This window comes from Bos mutus, chromosome 5 (genome assembly GCF_027580195.1).
Source record: "Bos mutus isolate GX-2022 chromosome 5, NWIPB_WYAK_1.1, whole genome shotgun sequence".
Lineage (NCBI taxonomy): Eukaryota > Metazoa > Chordata > Mammalia > Artiodactyla > Bovidae > Bos > Bos mutus.
This window is the reverse complement of record NC_091621.1, coordinates 30,686,715-30,699,451: the sequence shown is the minus strand read 5'-3', so window position 1 is coordinate 30,699,451 and position 12,737 is coordinate 30,686,715. Positions and strand designations below refer to the sequence as shown.

At 37.3% G+C, this 12,737-nt stretch overlaps 1 pseudogene; it reads left to right on the top strand.

The window, feature by feature from the left end:
- Positions 1 to 1,950: 1,950 nt before the first annotated feature.
- On the top strand, positions 1,951 to 2,327 carry LOC102267078 (GTP-binding nuclear protein Ran-like; annotated as a pseudogene).
- The last annotated feature ends 10,410 nt before the right edge of the window (positions 2,328 to 12,737 follow it).

Sequence of the window (12,737 nt, the reverse complement as noted above, 5' to 3'; positions counted from 1 at the left end):
TTTTCATAGTGATGCTTCCTAAAGCCACTTGACTTTACACTCCAAGATCTCTGGCTCTAGGTGAGTCATCACACCATCAAGGTTATCTGGGACATTAAGATCTTTTTTGTATAATTCTTCTGTGTATTCTTGCCACCTCTTCTTAATTTCTGCTTCTGTTAGGTCCATACTGTTTCTGTCCTTTATGGTGCCCATCTTTGCATGATATGTTCCCTTGGCATCTCTAATTTTTTTTAGGAGATCTCTAGTCTTTCCCATTCTATTGTTTTCCTCTATTTCTTTGCATTGATCACTGAGGAAGCTTTCTTAACTCTCCTTGCTCTTCTTTGGAACTCTGCATTCAGATGGGTATGTCCTTCTTTTCTCCTTTGTCTTTAGCTTCTCTTCTTTTCTCAACTATTTGTAAGGCCTCCTTAGACAACCATTTTGCCTTTTTTTTTTTTTTTTACCGTGGGGATGGTTTTATTCATGTCCTCTCATACAATGTCACAAACCTCTATCCATAATTCTTCAGACACTCTATCAAATCTAATTCCTTGAATCTATTTGTCACTTCCACTGTATAATCATAAGGGATTTGATTTAGGTCATACATCTATGGTCTAGTGGTTTTTCCCACTTTCTTCAATTTAAGTCTGAATTTTGCAATAAGGAGTTCATGATCTGAGCCCCAGTCAGCTCCCAGCCTTGTTTTTGCTGACTGTATAGAGCTTCTCCATTTCGGCTGCAAAGAATATAATCAAACTGATTTTGAAATTGATTTGATGAGGTCTATGTGTAGAGTCTTCTCGTGTTGTTGGAAGAGGGTGTTTGCTATGACCAGTGCATTCTCTTGGCAAAACTCTGTTAGCTTTTGCCCTTCTTCCTTTTGTACTCCAAGGCCAAACCTGCTTGTTATTCCAGGTATCTCTTGACTTCCTACTTTCACATTCCAGTCCCCTATAATGAAGAGAACATCTTTTTATTTTATTTTATTTTTATTATTTTTTTTGGTACTAGTTTTTTTTTTTGGTGATAGTAGGAGGTCTTGTAGGTCTTCATAGAACCATTCAACTTCAGCTTCTTCAGCATTAGTGATTGGGGAATAGACTTGAATTACTGTGATATTGAATGGTTTGTCTTGGAAATGAACAGAGATCATTCTGTTGTTTTCGAGATTGCACCCAAGTACTGCATTTTGGACTCTTTTGTTTACTATGAGGGCTATTCTATTTCTTCTACAGGATTCTTGTGCACAGTAGTAGATAAAATGTTCATCTGAATTAAATTCACCCATTCTGGCCATTTTAGTTCACTGATTCCTAAAATGTCGATGTTCACTCTTGCCATCTCCTGTTTGACCACTTCCAATTTATCTTGATTCATGTACCTAACATTCCAAGTTCCTATGCAAGCTCTAGCTATGGAGGCATCTGCCAAGCCCTCCTGCAAGAGTGGGGTTTGTAACATCTCCTGCCCTGTCTGCCAATAATTATTTGGTTCCTATGCCAATAATTATACATTTTATATATTTTTAGCTTTAATTATATTTACTTTTTTTCTTTGTTCATCATTCCTCTTGAATCTCTGGGATATGTGGGATTATTTCCCTCCCTCAAATTTCTTTATTGAATTTCTGTAGAATACCAAACAGATGATATTAAACATACAGGAAAGAGAGATGGGTATGGAAGTAACATCACAACGGCTGCCCAAGGAGAACCCCAAGTTCAGCTCAAGCTTGTATTGATTGATGATGGTGGTACTGGAATAACTACATTCATGAAACAGCATCAGACTGGTGAATTTGAGAAAGTGTATGCAATAGCTACCTTGGGTACTGAAGTTCATCTCCTTGTGTTCCATTCCAACAGAGGACCTATTAACTTCAATATATGGGTTACAACTGGTCAGGTGAAATTTGGTGAACTGAGAGATGGCTATTATATCCAAGCTCAGTATTCCATTATAATGTTTGATGTAACATTGAGAGTTACTTGCAAGAATGTGCCTAATTGGCATAGTGATGTGATAAGATTATGTGCAAACATCCTCATTGTGTTGTATGGAAGCAAAGTGGATATTAAGGATGGAAAGATAAAAGCAAAGTCAATTGTCTTCCACTGAAAGAAGAATTTTCAGTACTATGACATTTCTGTCAAAAGTAACTACAACTTTGAAAAACCCTTCCTCGGGCTTGCTAGAAAACTGATCAGAGACACTAACTTGAAGTTCATCTCCAAGTTGCCCCACCAGAGATGGTCATGGCCCCAGTCTTGGCAGCACATGAGCATGAGCTGGAGGTTGCTCAGAAAACAGCTCTCCCAAATGAAGATGATGACTTGTGAGAAAGTGAAGCTGGAGCCCAGAGTTAGAAGTTTAGTTTTATGGGCAGTCCAGCATTTGCCACATTATTGTATAGCTAAATAGAACATGTGCTTAATCTTTGGGATGCTAAAGGAGATGAATGGGCTTCAGAGTGAATGTGACAGCTAAAATACCTTCATTTTTTAGACCTGCTTATTGAGCTACTTTGGAAGAGTTGTTTCCTCCTTGCTACAGTCACATCACAGTATTCAGTGGTGGAGTCTTGTTTGTTACTGTTATTCCCATTCCTTTTCATTTAGAATCAAAATAAAGTTGTGTTTCAAATATCTTTTAAAAAAAACAGAGGAAATAAAATTCAGCACACCTGCAAAGGTATAACCAATTAGATTGACAGCTGCCCCAAGAGCAATACTAGCTATGAAAAAATATTGAAATGACATCTTCAAAATGTTGAGAAGAAATAATTAGCAAATTTAAAATTCTCTAACTCAGTGAAACACTCTTTTAAAAGGAAGGAAAAATAGAAAAACATTTTAAGCAAATAAAAACTGAAAATATTTACTATCATCATAACTGAAATTTGCTCAGTCATGTCTGACTCTTTGCGACACTATGGACTGCCAGGCTCTTCTGTCCATGGAATTCTCCAGGCAAAAATACTGGAGTGGGTAGCTTTTCCCTTCTCCAAGGGATCTTCCCAACCCAAGGATCAAGCTCAGGTCTCTTTCATTGCAGCAGGCAGATTCTTTACCAACTGAGCCACCAGAAAAGACCACTATCAACATAAGAAATATTTTGAAAGATGAAAAACATAATTTTCATGAATTATTGACAGTCATACATTGTAAGATTCAGCAAGCTGAAAGGTTATAAGCAAAATAAGTAAAAGTCAATCCATAACTTTCTCATTCTCTTTAATCATTCTGGGCCTTAGAATGAAACATATAAAAGGTCTTTTCACCATGTCCTTTATATATTTTTAAGATCTCTTTAACTTTATTTCATCTTTCGTCTTTCTGTACTACATTTGTGTTCTTTTTTAGATTTAATTTCCAGGTCCATCCTTTTTTCTTCAGCTAGGCATAATTTACTATTTGATTTATTTATTGAGTTTTCAATTTAAATTATTTCTAGAGCTTCTATTTGGCTCATTTTCAAATCTGATTAGCCAGTTTCTGGCTTTTTCCCTGATCTCTTATTTTCATTTCCATTTACTATTTCTTAAAGTATACCCTAGTTGTTCAAGTATGAAGGTAGTTATTTTCTCTTCTATTTCTCATAATTTCTGTACTGCAATCCTTACATATCTGATTTTATAAATTGTTGATTTGGAGTTTTATGGGCCATACAGGTAAATCTCAGGCTTACGATTAGGGCATTTCAGAGTAGGTGTATTTTTTTCTCTTCTATCTAGATCCAGAAGCAAAACTTGATCATATGGTCACAATCTCATGTTGTGTGGTAGAGTTTTCCCATTTACTCTGTGAGAGTATTTCTCTTTGTAGATCTGGGTTCAATGCGAGTTTTCTTCTCTGTGATATCTTGCTATACATACTCCTATTTTAGACTTTGTCTCTTGTTCCTGATCCACATGACTTATTATTAATAAAACCTAGATTAGATCCACATTGATAAGCAGATCAGCTCACTCAGTCTTGTCTGACTCTTTGCAACCCCATTGACTACAGCACACCAGGCTTCCCTGTTCATCACTAACTCCCAGCACTTGCTCAAACTCATGTCCATCTAGTCGGTGATGCCATCCAACCATCTCATCCTCTGTCGTCCCCTTCTCCTCCTGCCTTCAATCTTTCCCAGCATCAGGGTCTTTTGGAATAAGTCAGTTCTTCACATCAGGTAGCCAAAATAGTGGAACTTCAGCTTCAGCATCAGTTAAGCAGATAGTCCCAGGTCAAATGCTATCTCCAATTATTTTTTACTGCTGTAGATTTACACTTCTTTGTTGTTCCTGAACTCAACTCAGTCATGCATTTAAATTTTTTTATTTTATATATATTTTATTTTATTTTATTCCTCTATTTTTAGAGGAATTTTATATTCACAAATAAATTAAGGTACAGAGTTTTCTCATATACTCCCTGCCTCCATGTATGAATGGTCTCCCCAACCAGAGTGTTGCATTTGTTTCAGTGATGAACTTATACATCATAATCTCCTAAGGGCCATGGTTTACATTAGGGCTCACTCTTGGTGGTATACATTCTATGGGTTTGAACACATATATAAAGTAAAATATATAATGCATAACATACGAAAAGGGTGGTGACATATATCCCCCATTACTGTGTTATACAGGATATCTTCATTGCCCTAAATATTCTCTGTGTTCCTTCTTCTCCATCTTTCATTCACTCACCACACATACACTTAATCCCTGGCAATCACTGATCTTTCTATCATCTCCATACTTTTGCCATCTCCAGAATGTCACATAGTCGGAATCACAGAGTATGTAGCCTTTTCAAATTGAATTCTTCTCTTTAGTTATATGCATTTAAATTTCCTACTTGTCTTTTCATGGCTCACTTCTTTTTGCACTGAATAGTATTCCATCATCTGGCTATACCATAGTTAATTATGCATATACCTACTGAAAAACATCTTGGTTGTTTCCAAGTTTTGGCAATTATGAAGAAAGCTGCTATAAACATCTGTGTACAAATATTTGTGTGCATATAAGTTTTCAATTCCTTTAGTTAAATAACCAGGAGCAAAACTGCTGGATTGCAAAGCTAGAGTATATTTAATTTTGTAACAAAACATCAAGCTGTCTTCCAAAGTGTCTGTTCCATTTAGCATTCCTATCAGCAATGTACAAAAATTCCTGCTGCTCCACATTCTCATTAGCATTTGGTGTTGCCAGTGTTCTGAATTTTGGCATTCTAAAAAGTATGTAGTGGTATCTTACTGTTGTTTTAATTTGTATTTTTCTGATAACATTGATGTGAAGCATCTTTTCATATGTTTATTTTCCACCTGTACATTTTCTTTGGTGATGTGTCTGCTAAAGATCTTGGCTTATCTTTTAATTTTTTTTTCTCATTGTTCAATTTTAATTGTTTTTTGTATATTTTGGATAACTGTTTTTTATCAGATGTGTCTTTTGCTAATAGTTTCTCCTCGTCTGTGGCTTATCTTATCCTTTTTATAGTGTCTTTTGCAGAGCATAAGTTTTTAATTTTAATGAATTCCAGCTTCTCAAAAATTTACTTCCTGCATATGTCTTTGGTATTGTATCTGTATGTTTTTATCCAGAATATTTGATGTATTGTTTCACAAAGTGTTCACTGAACCTCTAGTATATCACACAGTTAGAAGCAGAAATCCTATTCATTGGATTAGTTTAAGTAATAGTTAAGTGCTTGCCTCTGTCTACATCAATTTCAGTGAATATCAGTCAACTTCTCCTATATTCTATCACCAAGTTCCACTCCTGTCCTGCGATACTTGTTCAGCAAGTTTTTGCAGCTCAGAGGAGGTCGGGACGGCGGCCGAGAGGAGCAACCTCAAGTCTAAGGAGCGGCGGCTGTGCGGGCACAGGAGGGCTGAGAGAAGCTACTCCACGTTCAAGGTCAGGAAGGGTGGCCCCGAGGAGATACCCCTCATCCAAGCAAGGAACAGCAGCTGTACTTTGCTGGAGAAGCCGTGAAGTGATACCCCACATCCAAGGTAAGAGAAACCCAAGTAAGACGGTAGGTGTTGCAAGAGGGCATCAGAGGGCAGACACTGAAACCATAAACACAGAAAACTAGCCAATCTGATCACATGGACCACAGCCTTGTCTAACTCAATGAAACTAAGCCATGCAGTGTGGGGCCACCCAAGACGGACGGGTCATGGTGGAGAGGTCTGACAGAATGTGGTCCACTGGAGAAGGGAATGGGAAATCACTTCAGTGTTCTTGCCTTGAGAACCCCATGAACAGTATGAAAAGGCAAAATGATAGGCTACTGAAAGAGGAACTCCTCAGGTCAGTAAGTGCCCGATATGCTACTGGAGATCAGTGGATAAATAAGAAAGAATGAAGGGATGGGTACAAAGCAAAAACAATACCCAGTTGTGGATGTGACTGGTGATAGAAGCAAGGTCCGATGCTGTAAAGAGCAATATTGCATAGGAACCTGGAATGTCAGGTCCATGAATCAAGGCAAATTGGAAGTGGTCAAACAGGAGATGTCAAGAGTGAACATCGACATTCTAGGAATCAGCGAACTAAAATGGACTGCAATGGGTGAATTTAACTCAGATGACCATTATATATACTACTGTAGGCAGGAATCCCTTAGAAGAAATGGAGTAGCCATCATAGTCAACAAAAGAGTCCGAAATGCAGTACTTGGATGAAATCTTAAAAACGACAGAATGACCTCTGTTAGTTTCCAAGGCAAACTATTCAATATCACAGTAATCCAAGCCTATGCCCCAACCAGTAATGCTGAAGAAGCTGAAGTTGAATGGTTCTATGAAGACCTATAAGACCTTTTAAAATTAACACCCAAAAAAGATGTCCTTCTCATTATAGGGGACTGGAATGCAAAAGTAGGAAGTCAAGAAACACCTGGACTAACAGGCAAATTTGGCCTTGGAGTATGGAATGAAGCAGGGCAAAGGCTAATAGAGTTCTGCCAAGAGAACACAGACACCCTCTTCCAACAACACAAGAGAAGACTCTACACATGGACAGATGGTCAACACCGGAATCAGATTGATTATATTCTTTGCAGCCAAAGATGAAGAAGCTCTATACAGTTAGCAAAAACAAGACCGGGAGCTGACTGTGGCTCAGATCATGTACTCCTTATTGCCAAATTCAGACTTAAATTGAAGAAAGAAGGGAAAACCACTAGACCATTCAGGTATGACCTAAATCAAATTCCTTATGAATATACAGTGGAAGTGATAAATAGGTTTAAAGGACTAGATCTGATAGAGTGACTGATGAACTATGGATGGAGGTTCATGACATTGTACAGGAGACAGGGATCAAGAACATCCCAAGAAAAAGAAATGCAAAAAAACCAAAATAGCTGTCTGAGGAGGCCTTACAAATAGCTGTGAAAAGAAGAGAAGTGAAAAGCAAAGGAGAAAAGGGATAGAAGCATCTGAATGCAGAGTTCCAAAGAAGAGCAAGGAGAGATAAGAAAGCCTTCCTCAGCTATCAATGAAAAGAAATAGAGGAAAACAACAGAATGGGAAAGACTAGAGATCTCTTCCAGAAAATTAGAGTTACCAAAGGAAAATTTGATGCAAAGATGGGCTTGATAAAGGACAGAAATGGTATGGACCTAACAGAAGCAGAAGATATTAAGAAGAGGTGGCAAAAATACACAGAAGAACTGTATAAAAAAGATCTTCACGACCAAGATAATGATGACGGTGTGATCACTCACCTAGAGCCAGACATCCTGGAATGTGTAGTCAAGTGGGCCTTAGAAAGCATCCCTGTGAACAAAGCTAGTGGAGGTGATGGCATTCCAGTTGAGCTATTTCAAATCCTGGAAGATGGTGCTGTGAAAGTGCTGCACTCAATATGCCAACAAATTTGGAAAACTCAGCAGTGGCCACAGGACTGGAAAAGGTCAGTTTTCATTCCAATCCCAAAGAAAGGCAATGCCAAAGAATGCTCAAACTACTGCACAATTGCACTCATCTCACATGCTAGTAAAGTAATGCTCAAAATTCTCCAAGCCAGGCTTCAGCAATACGTGAACCGTGAACTTCCAGATGTTCAAGCTGGTTTTAGAAAAGGAAGAGGAACCAGAGATCAAATTGCCAACATCCGTTGGATCATGGAAAAAGCAAGAGAGTTCCAGAAAAACATCTATTTCTGCTTTATTGACTATGCCAATGCCTTTGACTGTGTGGATCACAATAAACTGTGGAAAATTCTGAAAGAGATGGGAATACCAGACCACCTGACCTGCCTCTTGAGAAACCTATATGCAGGCCAGGAAGCAACAGTTAGAACTGGACATGGAACAACAGACTGGTTCCAAATAGAAAAAGGAGTACGCTAAGGCTGTATATTGTCACCCTGCTTATGTAACTTATGTGCAGAGTACATCATGAGGAACGCTGGGCTGGAAGAAGCACAAACTAAAATCAAGATTTCCAGGAGAAATATCAATAACCTCAGATATTCAGATGACACCACCCTTATGGCAGAAAGTGAAGAGGAACTAAAAAGCCTCTTGATGAAAGTGAAAGAGGAGAGTGAAAAAGTTGGCTTAAAGCTCAACATTAAGAAAACGAAGATCATGGCATCCGGCCCATCACTTCATGGGAAATAGATGGGGAAACAGTGGAAATAGTGTCAGACTTTATTTTTCTGGGCTCCAAAATGACTGCAGATGGTGACTGCAGCCATCAAATTAAAAAATGCTTACTCTTGGAAGGAAAGTTATGACCAACCTAGATAGCATATTTAAAAGCAGAGACATTACTTTGCCAACAAAAGTCCATCTAGTCAAGGCTATAGTTTTTCCAGCGGTCAGGTATGGTTCTGAGAGTTGGACTGTGAAGGAAGTTGAGCGCCAAAGAATTGATGCTTTTGAACTATGGTGTTGGAGAAGACTCTTGAGAGTCCCTTGGACTGCAAGGAGATCCAACCAGTCCATTCTAACGGAGATCAGTCCTGGTTGTTCATTGGAAGGACTGATGATGAGGCTGAAACTCCAATACTTTGGCCACCTCATGCGAAGAGTTGACTCATTGGAAAAGACCCTGATGCTGGGAGGGTGGGGGCAGGAGGATAAGGGAACAACAGAGGATGAGATGGCTGGATGGCATCACCGGACTCGATGGACATGAATTTTGGTAAACACCGGGAGTTGGTGATGGACAGGGAGGCCTGGCGTGCTGCGATTCATGGGGTCGCAAAGAGTCGGACACTACTGAGTGACTGAACTGGAACTGGAAGCAGCTCTTCAAAGCAGGTTGGGAAGGAAAACGAAAAGACTCTATAACGTGTAGGTCCCCTTATTAGGGGACCTACATGTTATAAGCATTCTTATTCCAAATAAATAGATTTCTTGATGCTCTTATTCGGGTTGTTATGAGGGAAAAGTATACACAGCAATAATGATCTTAAAGACTCACTTTCCACTTTTTCTAGCCTTTTCATATACAGGTTGGAAATGGGAGATGGCTGTAGGACTATCTTAGCATAATCTGCATAACACATCTCTTTGGATCAAAGGAGTCCTTACACTTTTCACCTATGGTTCTCAGCTTTAACACCTTAGTTGAAACTAGAGATCCTATTTAACTTCTTGTTAAATATATATGTACCCACGTATTAATATAAGTCTATGTGCATAGCAAGTTTCTGAATGACTAAGCACAAATCAGCTAATCTGGAAAATGGAAATCATGAGATGATGAGGAAGGAGTTGTTTTCCTTTATATTGTTTTATATTTTCCTTTTTTTTTTACCATGAAAATATATTTCAAATATATTATTTCAAATATTTGAAAAAGTCTTGGCTTTTCAAAATTAGTGTTTACAAAGAAATGGATCAGTTTTATTCTGGATATAGGAGAAATAAAGGAGCAAAAGTAGATTTTCAATACATGTTTTACTCATGAAAGTACTTAGCAGACATCTGTTGTCTATGTACTAGCATATTAAGCACTGGCAAATGTAAAGATAAATAAACCCTTCAAGGACAACCTGTAATTTGGTAGGAGAAATAAACATGTATGTAAAAAATTGAAGGGAGTCAACCAAGGCACTGAAAATGGAAAAAAATTATGTGTCTGAGATTCTAAATTAGAAAAAAAAAATCTGTTCTGCACTAAAATTCTATTCCACTAGCAAACTTCCTGTATCATAAATGTGTTGAATGACACTTTCCACACCAAAAGGAAAATCTCTCCACTAATGGTATAGGTTTTCCATAACAAAATAAAATTATCAAGCCCTTCTCTCTCATATACATACCACACAGATATCAATATTTGCTTTGTATTCTGCGCATAACTAATTTTACTCAGTTACCCAAATCCATGTTCATTCAGGGCTTCCCTGGTGGCTCAGATAAGAAAGAATCAGCCTGCAATGAGGGAGGCCTGGGTTTGATCCCTGGCTTTGGAAGATCCCCTGGAGAACCTACCTCAGTATTCTTGCCTGGAGAATCCCTTTGGACAGTGGGCTACCGCCCATGCAGTCGCAAAGAGTTGGACATGACTGAGTGGCTAAGCACACATGGCACATGTTCATTCAACTATATATCCTTTTCCTCTGTGATGATATTGATGTTAAGTGACAAGTACCTTTGTTATTCATAAAATAATTTCCCAGTAGTTCAGTGTTTACTGTAGCTAATTTTAGGTTTTTCACCCAAGGTGTGACATAAATATTTTGTTTTAAAAAAGGAAACTTTATGGAAGAGGCAAAACTATGAAGACAGCTGTGAAAAACTAGCCATTCCTATGGGTTTATAAAGGGGAAAGATGAGTATGTGGAGCACAAGAGATTTTGGGGGCAGATAGAGTACTCTGTATGACATTATATGGAGACACACATCATTATACATTTATCAAAATGCATAGAATGTACAATACAGAGAATGAATCTTAATATTGTATAAACTCTGTACTTAATAACAATGTATCAATACTGGCTCATTGATTTTAATAAATGTATCCCACTAATGCAAAATGTTATTAATACAGGAATCGGGAGGATTGAGAAGGTATGTGGGAACTCTGTACTTTTCACTCAATTTCCCTATAAACCTAAAAATGTTAAATAAATAACATCAGTTAATTCAAAAAAAACAAACTGAAACTTTGAATTTAAGTTTCATCTGAAGTTTTGCTTGAATCTTCACTTTTACATACAAATAAATGAAAGACAGGGGCGCCTGGAGTGCAGTGGTTCATGGGGTCACAAACATCCGAACCCAACTTAGGGACTGAACAACAACAACTTCAGTTTAATAGTGGAAGATGTCACTGTTGCCTTTTTTTTTTTCTGTAAAACATGATTTTTTTTTAAATCAGAGAGGTTACTATCCTTTTTCATGAAGTATGACAAATTTTGTGTATCTATTTTTTAATTAGAAATTAGCATTCTATTCATACAAGTCAAAGTAGTGGAATCAAAATGTCATAAAAACTTTAGGCAAAAATTCATAAGTTTTCTTATATATATATATATATTATACCTACTATTTACATATATGAATACAAAAACTTTTCTACTACACTTGATAAAGGCTTGAGAAAGAACATCAAAAACAAAAAAAGAGATGGAGAAATTGGAGAATATAAAGTAAATGAAATGGAAGCAATGAATATAAAATAGAAAAAGTGAAAGAAACCAGATAAAAGTAAAAGATCATCATATAACTCAGTTGTTTTTAAAAGTGGCTGCTTATTAGAAATATATCTGGAACTTTGGAGAAAGAAAACAATACCTGGACATTTGTATTTTTCAGAAAATTCCAAGATAATCTTGATATGAATTTGGATTTTAAAAAGTGATTACAGGCTTTCCTATTAAAGGGTAGTTTTGGTGATATAGAATTCTATTGTTTTTCTGTTGACCAATCATATACAATTGTAATAAATGAATAACAGTTACATAATCACAATAGTTGGAGAAGGCAAGGGTACCCTACTCTAGTACTTTTGCCTAGAAAATCCCGTGGACAGAGCAGCCTGGTAGGCTGCAGTCCATGGGGTCGCGAAGAGTCAGACACGACTGAAGCGACTTAGCAGCAGCAGCAATCACAATAGTAAAAGCTGTTTACCAGTTTTCACAATCAATAGACAAAAAATAAAAGATAATTATAATTGCAAGCCATAATAGAAATATTATTAACCTAACAATACAAAATAATTAAATACAATCTGGGAGATAGTCAAGCAGAGTGATGTGGTAAGTGGAAGTGCATACATGCAGATGTTTTCATTTGCCTAGCCAGTCTATGTCTTTTGGTTGATGCCTTTAATCCATTTATACTTAAGGTAGTTATCCATATGTATGATCTTATTACCATTTTCTTAATTGTTTTGGGTTTATTTTCTGTAGGTCTTTTCCTGCCTAGTGAAGTTCCTTTAGCATGTATTGTAAAGCTGGAGTGGTGGTGCTAAGTTCTCTTAACTTTTGCTTGTTGGGAAAGCTTTTGCTTTCTCCATCAAAAAATTTCTCCTTGGTGTAGGTTCTTTCCTTTCATCACTTTAAATATATTGTGCCATTCCCTTCAGCTGATAACTTTATGAGATTTCCTTTGTATGTTATTTGTCATCTTCCCTTGTTGCTTTTAATACTTTATCTTTGTCTTTAATTTTTGTCAGTTTGATTACTATGTGTTTGATTACTCTGTGTTCCTCCTTGGGTTTATCTGCCTGGGACTCTTTGTGCTTCCTGTACTTGACTATTTTCCTTTCCCATGTTAGGA